The sequence below is a fragment of the Mus pahari genome, chromosome 3 (assembly GCF_900095145.1).
Source record: "Mus pahari chromosome 3, PAHARI_EIJ_v1.1, whole genome shotgun sequence".
Lineage (NCBI taxonomy): Eukaryota > Metazoa > Chordata > Mammalia > Rodentia > Muridae > Mus > Mus pahari.
Genome location: NC_034592.1, coordinates 53,509,075 through 53,519,119, shown reverse-complemented (window position 1 = coordinate 53,519,119; position 10,045 = coordinate 53,509,075). Strand labels below are relative to the sequence as shown.

The following is a 10,045-nucleotide window of genomic DNA, read 5'->3' as shown; positions in this document are numbered from 1 at the left end:
TGTGAAGGCTCAATGCCCCACTGTAGGGGAATGTGAGGACAGGGAGGTGGGAGTGGGTGTATGGGTTAGGGCACACCCTCATAGAAGCAGGAGGAAGGGGTTGGGATAGGGTATTTGTGGGGGAGAATTCGGGAAAGGGGATAACATTTGAAATGTAAATAAATAAAATATCCAGTAAGATGTTAACATAAAAAAAAATGCTTAAGATTGAATGTTGTTTCTACAGTAGTAATGTTTTTAGCCATGATAAGAAATATCCCTGTCCAATTCTTAAGAATTACTAACATACATGTCTTAGTCAGGGTTTCTATTCCTGCACAAACATCATGACCAAGAAGCAAGTTGGGGAGGAAAGGGTTTATTCAGCTTACATTTTCCATATTGCTGTTAATCACCAAAGGATGTCAGGACTGGAACTCAAGCAGGTCAGGAAGCAGGAGCTGATGCAGAGGCCATGGAGGGATGTTCTTTACTGGCTTGCTTCCCCTGGCTTGCTCAGCCTGCTCTCTTATAGAACCCAAGACTACCAGCCCAAAGATGGTCCCACCCACGAGGGGCCTCTCTCCCTTGATCACTAATTGAGAAAATGCCCCACAGCTGGATCTCATGGAAGCATTTCCCCAACTGAAGCTCCTTTCTCTGTGATAACTCCAGCTGTGTCAAGTTGACACAAAACTAGCCAGTACAATACATCCATGTACATTATGATCAACTTAGAAAACTCAGAGATTGTCTTCTCATGCCACATAGGTCAGTATTCTTTATTTAGCAGTGGAGTTTAATTAGCCACAGCTTTAATTATTTCACCTCTAGCTTAGAATCAAGTGCCTACACTGGATATAGCTCATTAAGCTACATAAATATTTATTGAAATGTGCCATTAAGCCTCAGAAATACTGAAGGGTTCTTATTCTTCCAAGTTCTTCATGTCTGATGTCATTCTATTCCATTACAGGATCTATCTAGATTTCTTTTCCTTTTAAAACTTCCTCCTTCCACTCACTAATTTCTCCTCCTCCTCCTCCTCCTCCTCCTCCTCCTCCTCCTCCTCCTTCCTTCCTTCCTTCCTTCCTTCCTTCCTTCCTTCCTCTTCTCCTGCTCTTTCTTCACCTCCTTCCTTCCTTCTTCTCCTGCTCCTCTTTCTTCCTCCTTCTCCTCCCCTTCCTCCTTCATTTGTTTTTATGAATATTTTAAGGCCATGTGCACCCTTCTCCAGGCCATACTCCTCTAAGTTGTCTGAGTCTAGGGACAGCAGGGTGCTTCTCTTACTCTTTCTTGTGATATACATTGCTTGCTACTTGCTTATGTAAGTAATAACTTGCTTGTGGATATGGCTTTTGTCTTCACATACTTACCACCGCCATACAGAGCCAAGAGGCAAGTTCATAGTACACACTCCATAAATGCTTGCTAAACTTATGGATTTTGCTTTTGTGTTTGTCTCTAATAAAATTACTTTTCATTAATTTTTCCGTTTTCTTTTCTAGCCTAGGATAACCTCAAACTTGCTATGTCACAGAGGAGAATGACCTTGGCTCCCGACTTTCCTGCTTCCACCTAGTAAGTGCTGGGTTTGAACTACTTTTGCCCACATATTTTTAATGACTGGATTATAGCTTTTCCTCTAAGGCTTTGCAGAAAGGCTCTTTTGCAGAAGGTTATTTCTTTAAGTCACTTTTCCATTTCTTCTTCCATTTGTCTGTTTCTACTTCTTTTCTCACCCTTCCTATCGTCCACGTCTTACTTTGTATCTTTCTAATCTTTCAAACATCAGAGTAGCAAGTGTTTTAGCTGTTTCTTAATCTTTCATTACTAGATTTTCTTTCTGCTTTTATTTCTTCTCTGAAACTCCGTCTTGCTAGGTTTGCATCATTAATATCTCTCATTGAACTTCGCTGTTAGATCCACTACACTGGCACACCTCTCTTGTTGCATTATTTTCGAACAGTGATAGAGTCACATGAGCCAGCCTGAGTAATCTCATGGAGTCATGAATTCACTTTAAGATGCAGACATCTTGGGTTTCACCTTTATACTGATATTCTAATTTCAAAACTATTATGCAATGCAAACCTCATGTAAGCATGCCTAGAATAACAAACTCTGGTGTGGCCCCCATGTGTGGCTTTTAAGTCATCAGCCAGCTCTGTGATTCTGCCTGAAGTCCTTGCTCTATACCAGTGGCTTTTCTTTATGGTAGGACTGAACAGTATCCCATAGCTCGATCATGGAAGGAAGAGTTTCACACACATTATGTTAGGAACAGTTGTTGATATAGAATTTTACACTTGTAGGTTTGCTCTAAGCTCAAATGACTACATAGAAACCCAACAATAAACTCAATCCAGTTCTAGGGAACTGATCATTCAGACTTTCCTTTCAATTTGTATTTGACAGCATATGAATTTGCATATTTACATTTTAAATGTATAGAACTAAAATATTTTATTTAAGCCTTTGCTGAAATATCATTCCCCACTATGGTTAATCCTAACATCCTAATTTTAATGACAAGACTCCACTATGCCTCTTCCCCTTGTTCCTAGTTCCTTTCCTTTTCATTTGTATTATTTCAGTATATAGTTTCTTTCATTCTTAATGCTATTATCCATTGTGTGTGCAGCCCTGTTAAAATAGAAGTTACATGAGGGGCAGCTTGTTTTTATTCATTTTTAGTCACTAATATCCAACTTATAGTAGCTGGCACTTATGGTATCTGGCACATATAGCTAAACTTTATTTTATTAATGAATGGGAAGTGGGTGGACAAATGGTAGTGTGCTCAAGTCATTCTACAGAATAAATATCTGTGATTTTTTTATGTTCTTATATTAGAATGTTGAAAAGGTACTTTGCTCTTTCCAACTTCAAGCTTGAATAGTTTCAAAAGATATTTATATTTGGTGTTCCCCTGTTGGGATGGCATCATATTTTAAAATAAAGTATGACCTTGCACATGCTGAGCATGAGTTCCTGGGTTTTGATTATTAACTAGTGGACACTTTCCAGCATTCCAAAGCACTGACCTGTGGTTACCATGTGAATATTTTATGAATAGTCCCTGCATTACCTAGTCCTCTGAATAGCCTACTCTTAACTCTCCCTTCTGACTGGGTTCATGATTTATTTCTGAAATTTGTATTCACTCACTGAGTACATATGATAGTGACTAGAAAGAAAGTAGGGAAGCTATGAAAAACTACAGGTGAATTGACTTCAAGAAAGCATGGAGAGAGCTCGACTCTATTGCTAAAGTGTTTGCCTTGCATGCCTGGGGCCCTGGGTTCCATCTTCTGAACCACCAAAGAGTTAAAGAGAAAGAACAGAAATAAACAAAACTGGCCAGCATAGCGTTTGAAAGTGAATAGTAACAGGAAAAACAATCTTTATATTGTATCCACTTACTATATTTTTTATTAAAGTATTTCTGATGTGGATTTAATAAGAAAGCAGGAAACTACCTGGGATCAGCACTGAGAGATGAGGGTTGAGGAAGATATTCTGAGATCAGATTGGGGGGGGGGGACGTTTTGAGTCAACTGTACTGCATGCAGAGATGGTGTCTCAAAGCCTGTGCTCTAAGTGGTTTTGAGGGGAGGGAATCAGTCAGAGCTCAACACATGCTGCAAGTGATCTTCCCAGAAGCGGCTCTATGACTCAGTGTCTAACTTATTTATAAGTTTCCAGCAGAATCATTCATTCATTCATTCATTCATTCATTCATTCATTCATTCATGGTTATTTAGTTGCTTTTCTATCATACAATACATCCAAATTGCAGTTTCTCCTTCCCCCATTCCTCACAGTCCCTCCCCTGCCCCCACATCCCTTCTCCTCCAGATCCACTCTTCCATTTCCCTTCAGAAAAGATCGGGCTTCCAAAGAATATCAACCAAACAGGACAAGACAAGTTACAATAAGACTAGGCACAAACCCTCATATCAAGGCTGGATAAAGCAACCCAGCAGGAGGACAAGGGTCCCAAGAGCAGGCAAAATAGTCAGAGATAGCTCCCACTCCCACTGTTATTATTATTATTATTATTATTATTATTATTATTACTATTACTATTATTTATTATTATTAGTATTAGTATTAGTATTATTCGTTCTTTGTGAGTTTTATACCATGCACCCGAATCTCACTCATCTTTCCCTCCTCTTGTACCCACCCTTCACCTTTGTAAAACCCCTCCCAACAGGGAAAAAAAAACCCTTGTTGTGGAAGTTGCATTGTGTCACAGTATGTCCCACAGTTTACCATTGCTTTCAGTTTTTTTGCTTGCAGCTGTTTATTGCAATGACTCTTTGGTCTGGTACTAGACCCCTGGCTTCTGCTACTCTATCAATATTGGAACCTTACTGGGACTCATCTCAGATATCCTGTTGCTGCCCTGTGTTGTAAAGATCCTGTAGTTTTGGATCTGTAGGACCAGCCCCTTCATGCACTCCAGCTGGTCCTCAATGGGATAGATGTTGGGATGGGCCAATCCAAAGCCCTGGAACTGAGCCTGAGAGGTATCTGAACTGGACAGTTCATCAGCCCCCCTCCCCCAGGGTCTCATGCCCTTCAGGCGGGCTCACCAGCAACCCCCACAAACATAGCCAGCTCTACCTTACTTCTCAGGCGAGGTAGAGGCCCCTCTCTCCCCAGTGCTGTAGATGGTGAGGGAGATAGCTAGTACTCCACTCTCGTGCTGGGGACAGCAATTGCATGCCACCTCACAACAGAGAAGTGGCAGGGCCGGCTCGCCTATGCTCCTGTCCTCTGACAGGATCACCCGCAACCCTCACATCCAGGGAAAGCTCTACCATGCTAAACAGGTGGGGTGCAGGGCCAGCTCTCCTGCCTGTCATAAGTGGTAAGCGTCAAGGGTTGGGAAGGACATCTTTACCTCACCATGCCTCTGCACTACAGTCAAGTTGCTGGGCCAGCACTGCCATGATCACACCCTCATGGCAGCCTTGCCTACACCTCCACCTCCCAAGTACCGTAGCTGATGAGGCACAGAGCCAGTTTTCCTGCTCTCATAACCCCAGGGCCAGGTCTCCCGCCTGCCACAGGAGATGAGGACCAAGTGGGGTAGATGGTATCTCTCCCTTCAATACACCCTCTGACAGGAGACAAGTGGTAAGGTGAGCTCTCCCATGCTCATGTCCTCAGAGCTGGGTCACCCGATACTCCCACAATGTGCTGATCCTCTCCTGTGTACTGCAGCTGTCTAGGAGCTATGTCAGGTCTCCTGCCCTCATGCCTCTCCCATGACCAGCTCTCCCTTGATGCCATATGAGAGGTGGGACCAGTTATGCAGAGCCTACAGTCATCAATATGTCCCTAGAGGCAGCCCAGAACAGGGACATCTGCTTGCCTTTGAGTGGCAACACACGCCTGCTGCTGCTGGGCCATGGGCCCATATGTGGCCCCTGGTAGCAGCACAGGCCTGTCATGGTCTCAGGTGACATCACTGGCTACTCATAGACTATTCCTCACTACTCTTGAGAATCCAATTCTGCCTCTCATCATTGTGCCCACATCCTTCAGCTTCTCTTTCTCTTCAATTTCTACACCATTTACTTGATTCTGTTAGTGGCATCCAAGGTCTCTAAGTATCTTGGGTCATCTCAGGAATGGTCTCAGGAGTGCTATGCACCATTTAATTATTATGTCACTGGGTAGGGGTCATCTTGGCATGGTCTGCCCGCAAGACCTACATGTCACTGTATTCAGGGGTCATCTAAAGCCAGCTTCATGTCTGGGCCCCATACTGCCAGTCTGGTGGTCATCTCAGGCTTGCTTCTGGCCCAGATCACCTGACTGGCTTCTTGCAAGGGTTGTCTGTCTTGGGGGGGGGGAGTTCCTGCCCATAGCCATTGGTCACAGGTGGGATTCTTCTAGTTTCTTGCTTTCTCCCCATCCTGGAAGATTGGCCTTCCTGGTACCAGACTGATGATCATCTCAGGCTAGCTTTTCTTTTAGGGAAGGCTAAGCTACTCATCATTCCGATGTTCACGGGTGAGAACATTGAGAGTAGTAGACACAGCCTCTTTCCTCTCTGCCTCCTACAGATGCAATGTGACACAGCAGCCACACCTGTAATAACTAGGGGCAGCCCACTGTTAGTTTTTTTTAAGTTTTTAAATAAAGATGTGATGTTATTAAATTTCAAGTATCCTATTACTCATTTTCACGTAACTTTGATAATCTTCAGTATTTAGAAAATCATTTCCTTTCAGATCTACAGAGAGTCACAGGATCGAAACAAATAAACTGTAGAATTATTGTCGTAGAGAAATGATTGACAGTGGGTATTACTTTCTATGATACAACCATCGGGTTTCGGTGCATTGTAAATGGAACTTAGAGAAAATGATATTTCTTTAGTTTTATAATTGGAAAAGTCTATATAGAGAAGAGACTCTCCCTGAGACTGGAAGCAACATTTTAATATATTGATTGCTGCTACTTATTTATCCGTTTTACTGATGGGTTCTCTTTCTACTTGCTTACATACACTTTTTTTTTAAATGCACATTTTTATGTAAAGGAAATAAGATGAGCAACTAGCATTTTACTGCTTAGGGGCTACCAGCCAGTAATTGTCAAAGCTGAATAAAGTAACCACAGTATGAGTCTCATTGATTTTTAACTAGTCAGGGATAAGCTTAAATGGGTTGTACTTCATTTTGCCTCACCTTACACGAGGCATAAAACCAAACTATCTGTGATAAGTTACCGGGTAGAGCTATAACCCAAAACCTTCCCCCAAAACGTGGCTTTCAAGTTACTACTGCTTGTGAAGGTGCACTCCCTCTGTGCTGATAGAAACAGGGGCTGCGGTTCTCCCAAGAGCTGCAAGCTGTTCTGGAGAGCACAGCTTATACTGAGGCCTATGGAGAAGAACAGCAGCATAGTCTGGCTCTACTGAGTCTCCAGCCCTCTGTCTGGTGAGAGATTCTGGTACAACCAAGCATGGCAGGACACAAGGGCCAGAGACCATTGGGGATGTCTGGGGATGAAGGCCTGAAGCTGCTCAGAAGAAGGGCAAGTTGGAGAGGTATGGCCAGGACTGGCAAAAGGCTGAACATGGAGCCCTGAGCTGGCTGAACAGCTGGGTTGGGGCTAATGCAGCACAAAGTACAAACTGAAAGGTCCCAAGAGCCTAATAGATAAGGTATTGAATTTAAAGAACAATAAAAGAAAAGGGAAGCAAAATATTAAAAAATATCAAAGAGAGAAATATTTAATTTAAATATAAGAAAATAAAGTCCTTAGGGAGAAATTTATAAATATAAAATTATGAGGGAAGCACAATGACATTGTGCATGTGGACTCTTTATGACTTTGATTCATTTATCAGCATACAAATAGGTATTTTATAATGATTACAGTTTTGTATGTCCTCTTTGGGAGACATCAGAAAAAGACAGACTTGGAGAAAGAAGACACTGAGAAATTAGATGAGAGATTAGAGACAATAAAACAGAGGTTCAATGAATCTTTGAATCAAAATAGGGAGCCCTCAAAGGAATCCAATCTGGAACTTACAATAACATCAAAAACTATAGTTCCAAAGAGCAAGGTTCCACAGGGGCTTGAGATATTAGAAGGGCAGCCCATACAGATGCAATACGTCGAATTAAGGATCCAGATTCTGGTTATTGGTACTAACTGAAAGCAAAGATACACCATGGATTGTGTGTTTCGTTCTATAGAGTTTGGAGAATGGAGATATGTACATGTGTTGATACATCACACAGTTGATACATGTTCTGAGTTTCAGTGCACTTCTGCCTTGAGTTCTGACAGGCATGATTCTGAGATTGCTCATTTATTAGAGATGATGGCTGTTTTGCAAATGCCTTTGCAGAGTAAAAGTGATGATGTTCCAACGTACATGTCTATTAAAATACAACAGTTTTACAGTTTTGTGGCATGAAGCCTATTCTGGATATAGCATACAGTCCTACAGACCAAGCCAATATAAGAAATCCTAACAGGACTTTGAAGGAAATGCTCATAAAGAAGGGGGCTATGATTCTCCCAAAGACTGTTTAAAATGTGCTTTGTTGACTTTCATGGACACATGGTAACTGAACTCAGGTAACCAGCCACATGGCAAAGGTAGGTTCTACTCAGAGTAGAGCCTAGCCATATGGCCAAGGTATTTGTAAATATAATTTGAGTCTGGGAGGCAGAATCAGGAATTAACTCCAATAAGGAAGATAGACAGAGAGTTCCTTGGAAATAAGTTGGCCTTTATTAGTGCAGATAACACACCCTCACTATGAAGAGCCACAGGATTCATAAAGTGACCTGGGTGTGATCTGCTTCTCAAATGCGTTGTAGTCAGTGGGCTAGTGGTTACCACTAACACAGAAACAGAAAACTATCCTTATTATTATTTAGTAAATTCCTATTGAGTAGTATTACTCTAAAATGTATGATTTTAAATGAAAAAAAAAAAAACAAGATACAAAATAGAATCATCTTTGCTTCAGCATCTTAGAAATATTAATATCTTGAAGAATCCCACAATTTAAAAAGTAAAAGAAATTTGACAAGAACATAATACTTCATTGGAAAAATCATACAGAGATGAATGGCAATTATAAGAATAAAAAATAAATTTAGCTGTAATCATGTAACATAAAGAGAAATGCATCATCCATCAGGTAATTTCCAAAACTTCTACTAAATGCCTTGAGTTAGTGAGTTTGAATATATATATATATATATATATATATATATATATATATATATATATAGAGATATATAATCTGTTAGCATTTCACACTGATTATTTAGAAGACTAAAACTGAAACTGTTATTTAAAGAATAAAAGTAAAAAGCAAGCAATTGTCTTGTAAATAATGCCAAGCAATATGTTTGATGAAGATTATTTAATAACCCATGTTATTTGGTACTTTATATGATCTAGACTGTTTGTTTGATAAATACTTGTTCTCTGAGATGGTGATATCCCAATGTTTTCCAAGCTAAGGTAAACCATGGGATTTTCTGCGTCCCAGAGACATCGAAGCTTTGACTCTCTGCCTACCAATAAAGATATAGAATCATTTTTATCCTGCATACTGACAGATAAAATTTTAGTTTTGAAGACTTGTACTATGTCCTGTTCTACTTGTGAACTGAAGACCTCTGAAGGATATTCTACACAGATTTTTAGAGTATCACAATACAAGTTATGTACCCTTGCTGAAATGCTTGATACTAAAAGTGTACTGGAATAGGGAATATCCCCTAGACTTTAGAACATTTGTATGCACATAAAGAGACATCTTAGTTACAGGATCAAAATGTAGGCACGAAATACATTATGTTTTATGTACAATTTTATACACACTCTTGGAAGTAGTCTTACAAAAAAACTCTTGTGTCCGTATATTGTAATCATAACTCTGCATACACCAGCAAGATTTTGCTGAAAGGACCCTGATATAGCTGTCTCTTGTGAGGCTATGCCAGTGCCTGGCAAACAACGAAGTGGATGCACACAGTCAGCTATCGGATGGAACACAGGGCCCCCAATAGAGGAGCTAGAGAAAGTACCCAAGGAGCTGAAGGGGTCTGCAACCCTATAGGTGGAGCAACAATATGAACTAACCAGCACCCCCAGAGCTCGTGTCTCTAGCTGCATATGTAGCAGAAGATGGTCTAGTCAGCCATCATTGGGAAGAGAGGCCCCTTGGTCTTGCAAACTTTATGAGCCCCAGTACAGGGGAACACCAGGGCCAAGAAAAGAGAGTGGGTGGGTAGGGGAGTTGGGGGAAGGGTATAAAGGATTTTGGGAATAGCATTTAAAATGTAAATGAAGTAAATACCTAATCAAAATTGGGGGAAAAAAAAGAGGACAGGTGTTGAATCTTCCACTGTGTGAAGCTATTTGTTCCAAATTGCAACATTGGCACCTACATTGAGAAGGGATGTTTTGTAAGACTCAGAAAGAGAATAAAACTTACAAGTTTCAGGAGGCTCACTGAGCATACAAGACTAATGAGACACCCACCTATGTTTAACAGATAGT

At 40.9% G+C, this 10,045-nt stretch overlaps 1 non-coding gene across 1 annotated transcript; it reads right to left on the bottom strand.

Moving 5' to 3' along the window:
- Positions 1–5,978: 5,978 nt before the first annotated feature.
- On the bottom strand, positions 5,979–6,110 carry LOC115063739. Its single transcript, XR_003843618.1, has one exon. It is a non-coding gene; the product is annotated as a small nucleolar RNA SNORA17 (small nucleolar RNA).
- Between the last annotated feature and the right edge of the window lie 3,935 nt (positions 6,111–10,045).